A 13,344-nucleotide genomic window follows, 5' to 3' on the forward strand; every position below is an offset into this window, starting at 1 on the left:
TTCAATTTCCTGCCTTCACAGAGGTATTCCAAAGGTTGAATGGAGTTCATACTCACAGTATGTGTTGTCTAGAACTCTATGATCTCTTGCTGGCAAACTTTAACCAAAACTTTTTCAATTAACTAAACGCATTCCTCGTGGAAGTCAGCCAACCTAATGCTGGACAAATAGAGTTTCAGTGATATTTTGCAATAACCTCCCCCTGCTCCTGCCTCTGGGTAAGTGTAGCCAGAGTGAGTTTTTTAGTTGACGTGTAAGCTGTGTGATTGATAAAAAGATTAATGTAATGTTGAACTAAATTTTGCTCTATGACAGTGATACAACTGCAGTGTATTTTCCTTCAGTTCTGCTGGAATCCTGATTTACATGGTGTAAGCGTAAATAAAGTTTAGCCTACAATCAGCAGAGCAGGGATCACACTAACAAAAGCACAGGATACTGAGGTATTAACTTGAACCAGACTGGATCTGAGGTTTGGTTCTGGTCATATTTGGTAATATCCACATTGGGGACTTGTTTTAGTAGCTATGCTGTTGATTGCTGGAACTATAGGCAGTAAAGGGGACTGAGGAATACCTGTTCTCTTATGAAAAGGTAGGAGAAAACCCTCCCAGAGCTTTTTAAATAAAAGACATGGCCTCTGCCACTGGAATTCCCCAAGAATAGTCTTGAAGGAGTATTCTGCATAAATACCACTGTGTGCTTGCCCTATGCAGGTACTCTTGTGTAGCACGTCTGTTGTTGACTGCTCTTGGAGACAAGTAACTGGGCTGAAGGGACCTTTTGTCTGAGCTGGCACAGCCATTTTTGTGCTCAATATTTGCTGCAGTGATAACCAGGAATATTTGTAAAAGGTAGCTTGTTCTAGACAAAGACAGAACTCCAAATTTTCTTCGTGTAAGTCCTTATTAAATTCATTTGCATCAATATGAAAATGTCAGCCCATACAGCTCCTTATTCAGACAGTACCTCTGTCTGACTCTTTATCAGTGGAAGATGACATGAGGATATTAAATAGCATGTATTGTTGGAGGACATGCCTCCATCTCCCAAATAAACTGTTCATGACTTCTGCTCTGTCTTTTAGGGTCATAACCTGGACCTACCACGGCTTATGGACTCAGAGTCAGATGGTTGATCTCTACTAACTGGAGCTGGACAGGTAACCTGTAGCTATCTGTAGAGGATTACCAGGCAGTCAGGTTTGCTGTCCTCAACACAAATTGGTCTCTGTGTCTTTATATTAAGGCACATTGTCATTATGAATTAATGTGCAGCATGGTTCCCTGTCCTTGTGTCCACATGCATGTACATGGCCAGAAATAGTTTTCATGGAAGGCAACCGTTTGGGGCATGAAACATAGCAACTGCTTAACTGTGTGTAGCAACACTGTACAATCCCTTGTATAATTATCCCCCATCCCAACTGATTAACTATGTCCTCACTAGCAGTTAGCTCAAATGGAAGGTTCTCCAGCTGCATAGCATCCAATTGCAAAACACTGGAGAGGGCTGTTTTGCAGATCTTTCCACTTTCCATATATGCCTCTTTCCTTCTCTGTCTTACCTTGATGCTTCTGGATGATTCTAGTTTATCCCACCCAACCACAATGATTCTCCTGCATCTTTGGCCTGAGGATGTTATCTGTACTGGTTGCTACAGGACTCAAAATGCTGCAGTGTGTGCTGCCATCATCTTCCCAGCCTGCAGGCACCATGGGGTCCTCTCAGCTAGTGGCCACTCTGTATTCTACTCCCTTCTTTTTTGTTTCTTTGAGGGCACGTGCCTTTTGAAAAGCAGAAATCACCACAGAAATTAGCCATATGCTGCAGCTGGACACACTGTGAGTCAGTTCTTTAGTGTGTGCAGAAATCAATGTGGCACACACACACATATCCCAAAATTGTCCTTGTTTTGCCCATGGAAAGATAATTTGCCTATTTTCAGCTGGAGTCTGTAAGAGGCAATCTAATGAGCCATGGCCACCCCCCATTTTGTGACTGGGTCAGCAAATATATTGCATAAAAGAGAGCTACCTAGAACTGACTGGGTTTTTATTGTGGTACCACCATTCCTGTTGTTTTTTTTTTTTTTTTTTTTTAAAGAATCTTCTTGTGTAGTTCAAAAATGGAGGAGAAAAGAGAAATGTTTGCTTGTTGCTTTGCAACAGTGCAGCTGGCTCCCAAACTGGTGAGCTGTGTCTTTAAGGGAGTACAGACCCAGTAATCTAGTAAATACTGTGCTCTCTCATTGAATAATGCAATGGGTAATTACTTAAAAGACCACACAAATGACTAAAGCTCAAACAAGTGTGTTCTGCGCTGCAGGTTGGATGCAGCTGGGGACAGGGTGCTTTGCTGGACCCCAACTAAATTAAAGTGAGGAAGGCTCTATTTCACCTGGCTCATTTAGAAGTGATGCATCATGCTGTTCATGGTCTGGAAGGGTCATGAGGCATTACCAGGGACTTCAGGTCTCCTCATATTTTTAGAGGTCACTCAAGACTGCATAAGACATCAAGAGGCTTTGGGTGCAGCATGTAAGAGGTAGGGAAGAGCATCTCAGTGCAGCAATTTTGCCACTTTCCACATGGGCTCACTGTAAAATCATAACCTGTGATCAGCGCCCAGCTTACGCCATCCTAGAGAGCAGTTGCCTATTCCAGCTGGCTCCAGGGATCTCTTGGGTTTTAATTTATTTATTTTTTCCACTCCTTGATTTTATCCCTTCTGTTTCTCCTAGATTCCCTCACCCCAGGCAACTCATATCCACACAGTGTCCTCCATGCTGATGAGAAATAACTTATTTTCTCTGCAATCACTTTATTCACTGTTATGACCCCTTGAAATCTTCTGGGTATCCATTTTTCCAGTTACTCAATTTTTCTTTCCTTAGCTATTTTCTCCTTACTCCCCCCTCAGCCTAGCTCATTTCTCAGTCACCACAACTTTTGAAACATGTCTGCATGATGGGGAGAACCTTCCATGGATTGTGTTCCTTCCCATTGCCTTCCCTTAAGGTAGGTTTTCACTTCTTTTTGAATGCTACCTGTTTGGCTTAAATAACCCCTTGAACCTTGCTGTTTTCCCATGCTAATTTTATTTTTCTTGCCTTCCGTGTTTCTTTGAAAAGCTGCGCATTCCTTCTGGGACTCTATTATGGTTGCTTAAGTAGCCTCCATGCTGAGTTGAAGGATTTTAATTTCCTTACTTCTGACTTCAGGGCCTTTTTGACTAGCTTCCTAATTTTTTTTTTTAAATCCCCTTTCTAAAGCTTAATGTCACAGTGCTAGGTTTTGTTGCATTCCCTCCCACAAGGACACTGAACTTAATTACACTATGCCCCTTTGTACTTAGTGATTCAGCTATAGTTAGTCTTCAACCCACTTCTGCATGTCATTTTCACTGCTAAAGGAGTACCTTGTTGGTTTTTTTTTTAAGAAAGAAAGGTAACTTTCAACAGTTATCTCGGTTTACAATCCAAATGGGACATTTCTACAGAGCGCCCTGCAGCCCAATGAATGTTGCCCTCATCCAGTGCACTTCTTTAAAACTACATGGCCAGGGTTGTTGTAGGAGAGCTGATACTGCAGGCAGAGAGTTTGGGGGTTTGGTTCGGTAGAGAAGACAAAGGACTAGAATGACTATGGGGAAGACTGTCTCTTCCCCAGTTCTGTATCTTGGTGGTACATGTAGGATTGGTACAGATCCTTCCCGTGGGTCTCCTCACTCCTGGAGATAGGACGTTTCTGTTTGTTCTGTGGGATTCTTGGAGTTTAAAGCCATTCCCATGACTCTAAGGATAAAGTCTAATATCATGGGAATGCCTGCCCTGTCACGCAATGTGAATGTGAGACTTATGTGACTAACTCCTCACTGTAAGTTCTATACAGCCAGTCCCGCTACCTTCTCCTCTGTGATTGCCTGTGACAGAATCAGAGACAGGCAGAGTCCCCAAAGTAATGGTTCCCAAATACTTAGCCTGCACATCTTAGAAATGTCAGGAAAAATCTCCAGGCATGTGACTTCAGGTATTGCTGACAAATCACTTGAAAGGCTGGTACGTGGCTCACCCACTTTTGTCCTTCCATCCAGTCTGTCTTATTGAAGTTCCTAGACTGTTGACCAGGCTTTTCTATTTTAGCTTCCCTTCCCCCTGTGCCCCCAGTGAAGTGCTCCCTCTGTTCTTATTTGGGAAGTCCAGTCCCTCCTGGAGTTCAGCTAAATGGCAGTGTAAGGAAGAGCGATTGCTGGCATTTGTTTGACCACTGCACTCTGGTTTATTGACCACCTTTTGTGATGCTGAGTTGCATTGCTGGAACGTCCCCCCAGGAGGGCCGCCTGCCTATTGCAGGGCTCAGCTGTAATTTTTGCCCTCTCCTTTACAACCAGATATCTTGTTACCTACACATAACTGACAGCCTGTCTCTCTCTCCCTTGTATGTTCAGTTTTCCCGTTTTCTAGTTTAAATAACACCCCTGTACCTTGTCAGTTTTCTTATAACAAAGTTCTGATCCTATTTAACTTTTTCTTACCTCATAAGTCACCAAATATGTGATATGAGGAAACCCTCTTTCTGCACAGCTCATCACCTTCACACAAATTTAAAGATCTTCATGTTCCTCTACTCTAGATGGCCCTAGGAGGATTTTTGAGAAGTCTGTTGGGGTGTCATCTTCCCATCTGCTACACAAATAACTCTCAGATATCTTCATACAATCATTTTAGCAAACAGCCACTTTTGGAAGAGGAGAGTCAATCTAGAGCACTTGCAAGGGACACCAGGCTAAGGGAGAAGAAAGGGTCCGGCTTAAGACAGGCATCAACACAGGACATCCAGTCTGGAGCAGAAAGGGACTTGTATCCCAGAACCTGCTTATGGCATCCAGGCATATGTTCACGCTGCAAAACTGAGACGGCAGCAATAACCAATGCTGCTTTAAGGAGCTGAAGCTCAGGACTGAATCACTAAAGATCAGTTCTTGTCTCCTGCAGGAAAGGCCCTATCATTGGTCGTGTTTGGTGTCCCTGGGGTTTTAGATCAGACCTGTAGTTCTTTGGCTCTTTCTTTCCTTGTAGGAGATTGATATTTCCGATAGATTTCAGCTTGATGGTATTTCTCTTCCCATCCATCTCCCTTCTGTTTTCTGTCTGTTGGTTTGCTCTTCCCAGTCCAGTTCTGACAGCTGTCGCTTACTGTACTGGTTCCCAGCCATTGCACTGTGTTGGAAACCAGATGTGGAAGTGCAGAGGGGTACCCAAGAAGCAAATCCAGAGTACTCATTGTTGGAAACCTGTTTATCTTGCCTCTGTTAAGCACCTGTCTGAGTCATTCTCTTCTATCCCAAACAAGAAAGTTGTTTCTTTTGGACTGTGGTAATACAGTTTTCACCTTCTCCTCTGCACCAAGAGTAGAGGCACCTTGGCCACTATCATGGGCATAAGTCTGGTTTCTTTTTCTTCAAGGAAAGAAGCTGGCATGGCTCCTTTTGAATAAAAGTTTTGCAAATTTTCCTGATTGTGTTTCATGGTGAAGTTGCAGGAGAAGGCACCTTTGTTTCTCTATGATAAACACTTAATTTTAACTCTCTGGATCCCCATACTGGCTCATTACAGTGACTGGCTCAGTTTCCTGGAATTCTCCTTGGTGTGTTAAGGAAATGTGAGTCTGTCTTATCTGTGTGCGCCTGAACACCATAGAAAGGGTCCACAGCTAAACCCCAGCATGAGGGAATTGCAGATGGAGAACTCAGATAATTTGCTATTTTAATGAACGTTCCTGAGAAAGGTTGGCTGTCCACTAGGTTGCAATCCAATGAGATCCCATCCTTGGTCTAAGCTAGTTTGCAAAACTCATTTTGCCCCTTCATATCAATGGTCCAATTAATTTAATGGAAGTTTTGTGCTTATTCAGGTTGGAAACCAGGCAGAGTTTCCTCACACATCAGACAGAGTAATGAAAGCCAGCAGCAAAAATTTCAGTGTATAAGCTGACTTAAAGATCCCACCGTAGGTATGTTGGAAGCAGTCTCAGGCTGCTGAATTACTTCACTACAACAATTTTCTACAATTGATAATTAGCATGAAGGAAATTACTTTAGCATGTCTTCATGACATTTTTAAGATTTGCCTTTCAGGACGTGGAATGTGGTCAAAGTAACCAGGTTGTAATTTCATCTTCATTTTAAAGAATCTGTTGCTAAAAGATAATTTTTGTAGAATTTCAAGTGGAAAAAATGCAAATTTAGGGGATGAATGATAGGAACAAAAAGTTTTGTCTTTTTATGTGAATTTTGAAAAACATTCTTTTGGTACACCTTACATTTGCAAGGTAATTATTGTAATCACTTGGTATGTGGAAGTGAAGAAAGCTTTAAAAATGGAAGACGAATGTGGGTTAAAATCACATTCTGACCCCATTTTCATGCCACTTGTCTCCCAGAATGTTCAAGATAGCAGCAAATACATCCAAAATAATTCAACACACTAGACATTACCTGCTTTTGGAAGGGAAAAAAATGCACTTAGCAGAGGCAAACCTTTATTTAATTAGCCACAGTGTAAAGGTTTCTTGTATTCCTTTGCAGTTACACGGCCATGAGAGACTGTGGAGTACCTGAAGGGTAACTCCTACTGGGACTAATTCAGTCCAGACAGCTCCAAGTATGTTCATTAAGCTCTGGCTGGGTTTCACACAGGTGGGGAAGGTTAGAAGGCAACAGATAGAGAATGGTACTGATTGTGTTAAGCATAAAACGCCATCTGTTTCACAAGTAAGAAGGGAACAAAATCAGCACGTCTTGAGGGATACTATCCCGCTGCTAGAAGTCAGCTCTCTTTTTTTATTTATTTTTTATTTTCTTGCTACATTTTCAAGCTTCAGTGTAAAGCAGCTAGAATGTAAAAACCATAAGCTCATAAATCAGGGGGCTGCTGAAAAGATGCTGAAGTTTAAACTACCACAGGGGCTTTCAGACCTGTAATACGTCAGGAAAAGAGGGAATTTTAAATAAGTGTTATGGTTGGCATGAGAGAGGGAGAGGATAGAATGAGGTTTAATTCCAAAAGTTTTAAAATAGAGCAGTCAATTGATGTAACAGCAAAAATGCTCTGCCTTGACTACTGCTTTCTCTTTGCTTTCTAGTGACCAAGAAAAAAAAAAAGTGTTTGGAATGGCACAGTAAATATGTCAACATAATAACTACTTTATTGTTGAATTAGAAAACTTTCTTGAGGGTTGCTAGTTAAGAAGAAACATTATAAGCAGATGTAAGTGGCTGAATGCAGATGTGTCTGAGTGCTGCAGAGCTTTGTGGACACTGTGAGCCTTGACTGTGGCAAGAGGCAACTTTCCTCCTTGCTCTGCTTGTAGAAAATTCTGCATGGGAAAAGCCGTGGGTGGGAGCGGGTAGCTGCAGGGCTGCAAACTTCTGGTGCCTTGGAACATCAAAATGCAAGACCAAGATTTCTGCAGATCCTGAAGAAATCATGCTGAAGGGGTGGTGTGCTCACCCCTTCAGAAATCACCTGCCCATGTGAAGGGCTTCATTGTGAATCCAGGGACTGGACTTGTAAATCCCATTTTTTTTGTAATTTTGTCTTACTATATATAATCCTCAAACTCTGCATTAGTGTGAGTAAAAGTGCAAGCAGTCAAATAAATTGTACTTCTTAACTGGTCACAACTGTATCAAAAGTTTAGCGGTATTTGGTATTTTTTTTTAAAACCCCAAGTCCTGAAATCATATAGAACTGGGAGTCTATCCTTTCTCTTTTTCTGCCTCTGTCTCTCCCCCTTTATTCTTTTTATTTTGCTTTCTATGGTTTTAATAGAGTTCCATTACTTGAACAGGTCTAATTTCCTGACCCATTAGATCAATAATGGTTTTGCCAGTTCTTCAGCTGTTAAATGCTGACCTAGTCTTGACTTGTACCAATGAATTGTTCCTATTAGAAACAGGATTTCTAGGAGCTGAGCCAGAGCTTTTACAGGAGAGAGTGAGATGAGTGTGGACACATCTCCTGTGCCCAGCAGAGCGTTTGTGGAGGTGGAAGTGACTGACATCCAGTCTGGCATGTGTCCCTCTGACACACAGGTGATGCGTAGTGGTAGAGAAAAATCCCTAAGCAAATGTTTATTGGTTGCTTCAGCTTTACTTCCCTGAGGAGAAGCATCATCGATATTCACTTCATAACCTTTGCAAAAGCCCGTGCTCTTCACCTTTCAACATTTGTCTTGCAAGACTAGCAGATTCAAAGGCTTTATTTTTTATGTTTAGAAAAGATTTTTCTAGACAGTTCAGTTTTTGTCCAATGCAGATGACCCCCAGAGAAGCTTGTAATGGTGTCAGTCTACCTGGTGTGTGGTTTTCGGTAGGCTTTCTTTAAAACAAGAGCTTTTGTTTTGTTAGATTTCTTTCTCATTGTATATTGCAGTATTCAAATAAAGAAGGTGCAGTGGAGAACTTGAGTGTTGAACACATGGGAGCCCAAAGGATGGTGGGTAAAACCCTCATGTCCATTCCAGGCCCTGGCTTTGCACTATGGGGATGTCTTCTTCTCTAAGGCAATTTCAGAGCTCAGTCATATTTGGACCACCTTGAATCACCCCCCTGCATCAACTACAGCATTTCTAAAACCATCGTGACTATATTTTTCCTTACAAACTGTTTTAGAACTCAGGACTTTTTAGTTTACGGAACATTTTTAGTCATCTGTGATTCCCCTCATTGGTTTGGACCTGAACATCCTTCACCATCTGAAGGGATCTGCTGAAGAACTCCTGAACCATGATAGCTAAGGTAGGACCCTATGTCCTTAACTGTAGAGTGACGAGAGTGGCTGTCTGCTTAGGATGACTGAAGATGAACCTACTGAAAGTATGACTGCCATGGTAGGATCTGTAAGAGACATTTGGTTTTGGGTTGGTTGTGTGTAGCAACGATGAAGTGAAAGCACAAGACAGCTCAGCAGCTTTGCAGCCACTGAAAAGAGTTCCCAGGCAGAAGGTTTGTGCCTACTTTCCAGAAAAGCCCATCTTATACTTGGTGTGAAACGAAGGTCCAAATCTCTTCTCCTCCCCCTTACTGTCTTGGGTGCTTTTCACTTGGGTTGAAGGTACATGAGAGTACACTAAGAGCTGCTGGTGCTTTTGGACCTCCTGACCTCCTGTTCAGCTTTATTAACCTGAACTTTCCTATACTCTTCACCACCTCCTGTTTTCCAGCCCAGATGTGCCTATGTACTTGGTAGTTGAGGTGAATCAAAATGCCTCAGTGTCTTCACCGACGTGGCATGAAGGTTTGGTCATATTTGAAATGTGGTTAGCATCATCTTTTACAGTGCTCTCATGTCTCCAGTCATCTTTGCTGAGGCACTGTTCAGCTGTGGCCGTGGTTGCTGGTGGGCTGAAAGGAGGTGGCCCCAGGCTGTTGGCATAGAGACTGCCCTGTAGGTGGAAAAATGTCAACCCGTCCAAAAAGCCTGGACTATGCCACAAAAAGTCCCAGTCAGTTCTGCAGCAGCTTTAGCTTGTAAAAGTCCTATTTCATTGCCCAGTCAAGCAATCATTTTGTGACCTAACCTCAAGAGTTTATCGCATAAAATACAAGTTACTAAGTTCATTACCGACTATAAGGATTTTGATCAAACAATAATTAGCAGCACGTAAAAGATATTCTGTAGCCCGAAACACTAAATCCATCGGTATATAACATCCAGCCATGGAACATAAGCATGTGTAATAGTATCAATATTGAAAGCCCCTACTGTGAAGAGCCATAGCAAAGCATTTTTAGTCGACATACTTCTGGGATCGCTAATGATTAATTAGTGCGTATCATAATGTAAAGCAAATGTCACCCCTGCTACCTGGGGCTGCTGTCATTTGAGGGGGGAAACTATTTCCAGTGGAACACTGGCTGGAAAATGCAAACAGCATCTCAGCCTGCCATCTCGTGGGCAGAGCCCCGCAGCTCCCACGGGGAGAGGAATGTGCCTTTCTCCACAGCCGCTTGCCACTTGGCACTGCTCGGAAATGGCCGACAGGTCTCACCGTGGTGCAAAATGATTTAAAAGGAGAAAAATCTGCAGCAACAAATGTTTTGTCCTCCGTCCCTCTCTGGAGAGCGTTTGCCTGAAAGGGAAGGACCTCGGAGGGTTGCTAGTAACTACACAGACATTTCTGATGGTTGCATGGGAGAGTTGTAAATAAAAAGTAAGGATTAGGTGCCTAGGAACCGTATTATTTACTGATGATTTCTCCCATAACTAATGTCATTATTTGAAGGTGATGCAGTTGAAGCAGTTTGCAAGATAGCCATGTAGTATTTTGTTGAGGAAAGTCCAAGAATTTTCCCTCTGCCTATGAAAATCACACTGTGCCTACATTTGTTTTAATTTAGAGTGTTATGTTTTATCCTGGCCCCTTCTTCCTTTTTATTCCTCAAGAGCTACAAGTTTTCAGTATAAATAATACTATTTTATAAATATTTGTTGCTCCTTTTTAAAAGTAGCTCTCTGGGAAATAGTTACTAATCAACAGGAAATACTGCAGGTTTGGTCCCACGAGGAGATCTATAAAAAGAGATTCTTCTGTTTGGAGCGGGGCCCTTTTAATCAAATGGGGCTCCATGCAGATCCAGGGAGCTGGCAGGGTGTATCTCCTTGCAGGCTCAGCCTAAAAGTATTTGCTTACTAATTTTTCTGGAAACATTCAGGTCTCCAGAAGGGGTGTCATGACTGAACAGACGGGTTTCCTATCCAACACCATTTTAAGCAAACGGCTAACTCGATGCATTCAACTAGTGCATTTGTCTTAAAAACTGCAGCATTAGATTTTGTAATGCTACTGCCAAATGATCAAAAAAAAAAAAAAAGGCAATACAACATTACAGCTATGGATCCCTAAATTCTGCAGTCAGATATCACTAATCTGGACAACTTGTGTGAAGTTAATACAGTTTTAGTTCAACTTCAGTTTAAAAAGGGAGAGAATTGTTTGATTTACCACATTTTTTTGTGCGTGCAAGTTGAAAAGCGTGCTTGATTTCCGCTATAAATTGTATCCATGCCTCATCACTCCATATTTTTAGTTATGCTGACATCCTAAGCACAGTAGGATCTATACTTGACATTTTAAAGGAGCTTTTATAATTTATGTGGATGTTTGATATAGCATATTTTTTCAATCTGTAATGTGGGAGGGTTACAATTTAAAAGTGAATTTGAACTTTCATTTTGGATACATTCTAGGAGCAGCTAATTTTAAAATGTGAGCTGTATAACTTGTATATATTTTACAATTCTCTGCCTAATCTCTATCACGACAATTTATTATGTAAATAATAAATTTATTGTGTAAATAAACATAGCTGTAGTGGACAGACCTTAATTATCAGTGATATCTAACAAATTGCCACCATGGGTTTGCTTGATTAGTTTTGGGTTTTTGCTACTTATTGTAACAGATTTAAAAACTTATTCTCATTTCATGTTGTTATTTTTTAGCAAATAAAATTCATCGAAATATTCTGTTACATATCAAACAATACCATGGTTGCGTGGTAAATAAATAATGCTTAAAATGACAGGCTTGTTACTGAGAAATGCATGGAAAATAGCAAGGGCAGGGGGATGGGAATTAGTGCAGCCAAATTATAACCCAACTCTTCTATGATGATCCTGACCACAAACAGTGAAATTCCAAAATTTTTAGGTAGACTCTTTTTGTGAGCTGGGAAGATTTTATTGTGGTTTTTTGGTCTTTGCTGACTTGTGCCAAATGGTGTCTCTGCCTCAGACTGTGGGGCAAAGGGCTAAGTATTTTAGCTTCCCGAGGGACAATTTTTACTGCCTGTTTACTGGGGCTCGAAATTTTTCCCGTGGGGAAGGCAAAGAAATTCTGGACCCTGGCTTGGACATTTCCTCTCTGGAGCAAGCACCCACCTTGGGCAGCCAAATGCAGCCGAGCAGCACGCAGTGTGCCCTGGGGAGCCCCGTTGCCCCGTGGGGTGGGGAGACGGGATGCCACGGGGATGGTCCCGGGAGGCAGGGCTCCCTTACTGGGCACCCTGCAGGACTGTGGCTTCTGCAGGGCTGGGTGTGATTGCCTCTGCGCACACCTGCTCCTGCAGCATGGGAACAGCATGACAGCTGGAAAAAACTTTTTCATTTAGATATCTGTTTCAGTTTATTAACCTGCCCAGAGTGAAAAACAACTACTGAAACATTGCTCTTTTTTTTTCCTGATTTTTTAAAAATTTTATTCAAAATTCTATTTGTGTTCTGCTCTTATATTCTTATTGTAGCAAGAACTTGGCAACCTAGAAACTGGAAAGTCCAAGGGATCCTTCCTTTTTCCCAGTATCTTTTAATCCCTTTATGGAAGGAGAATATATCGCTTGTCTAGGGTGTTGTTCCACAATAGATTTTTTCTCCTTAACAAGATCTGAAGTCTCTCTTACATTAAAATCTCTCGGAAAGAATGCAAAGGAAAGCTCAAAGAAGTTCTTAACAGTTGTGGACTTCCCAGTTACTCTAACTCTACACTCTTGACTTTGTCTACTTTGTAATTTAGGGGGAGATTTTCAGAATGAGACCTAGGGGTTCAGAAATGCTTTTGAAATCACGGCACCAGGACATTAAACTGTTCCCCGATTCTCTTCTAGACTGACCTGGATAGTGCTGGGAGATGCTTTTGTGTTACTTACACCAGGGATGCGGGGTCTCCAGTGGATCCCAGGGCACTGCAGTCTGTGGGAGCTGAGCTGCGATGTGCTCTTGACCTCTTCATGTCACCGGTGGGAGAGAGACACGGGACCTGGCAGAGGGAGCTGCTCTGACAGCGGATTGCTGTGTTGGTGATCCATAGGCAGAACCCAATCCAGTTACACACACATTTTGATGGGAATACTCTCTATCAGAGCCACACACATGCTCTAGTACTTTGCTGAATTGTGAATGCAAGTTTTGGAGACATAAGATCAGTATCTGATGATACGACTACAGTTCAGCTCTAAGGATGGTGCACAGCAGGGCAGGGGTGGGACAGCATGGTGATTTCTGCCTCTGGAGTCCGCAACACTTTTGCTCTTGCAATGGTCTCATCTGCCTTGAGCCCATGCGTGTGGGTTGGGTGCATGGAGATGCAGATGTATGTGTTCTGCCTGTGTGTTTGTAACATAATGTAATGTACGTCTTGTGGGAATAAAACACAAGTATTGCTTATATGCACACAGACATGCACAGCCTGTGATACGTATCTGATCAGAGTTATTCAGCATATTCTATTAATATTTAAGGTGTAATTATATTATTAATATATTACATAAAGAGATGGCAGC

The sequence above is a fragment of the Buteo buteo genome, chromosome 22 (genome assembly GCF_964188355.1).
Source record: "Buteo buteo chromosome 22, bButBut1.hap1.1, whole genome shotgun sequence".
In the NCBI taxonomy this organism is placed as follows: domain Eukaryota; kingdom Metazoa; phylum Chordata; class Aves; order Accipitriformes; family Accipitridae; genus Buteo; species Buteo buteo.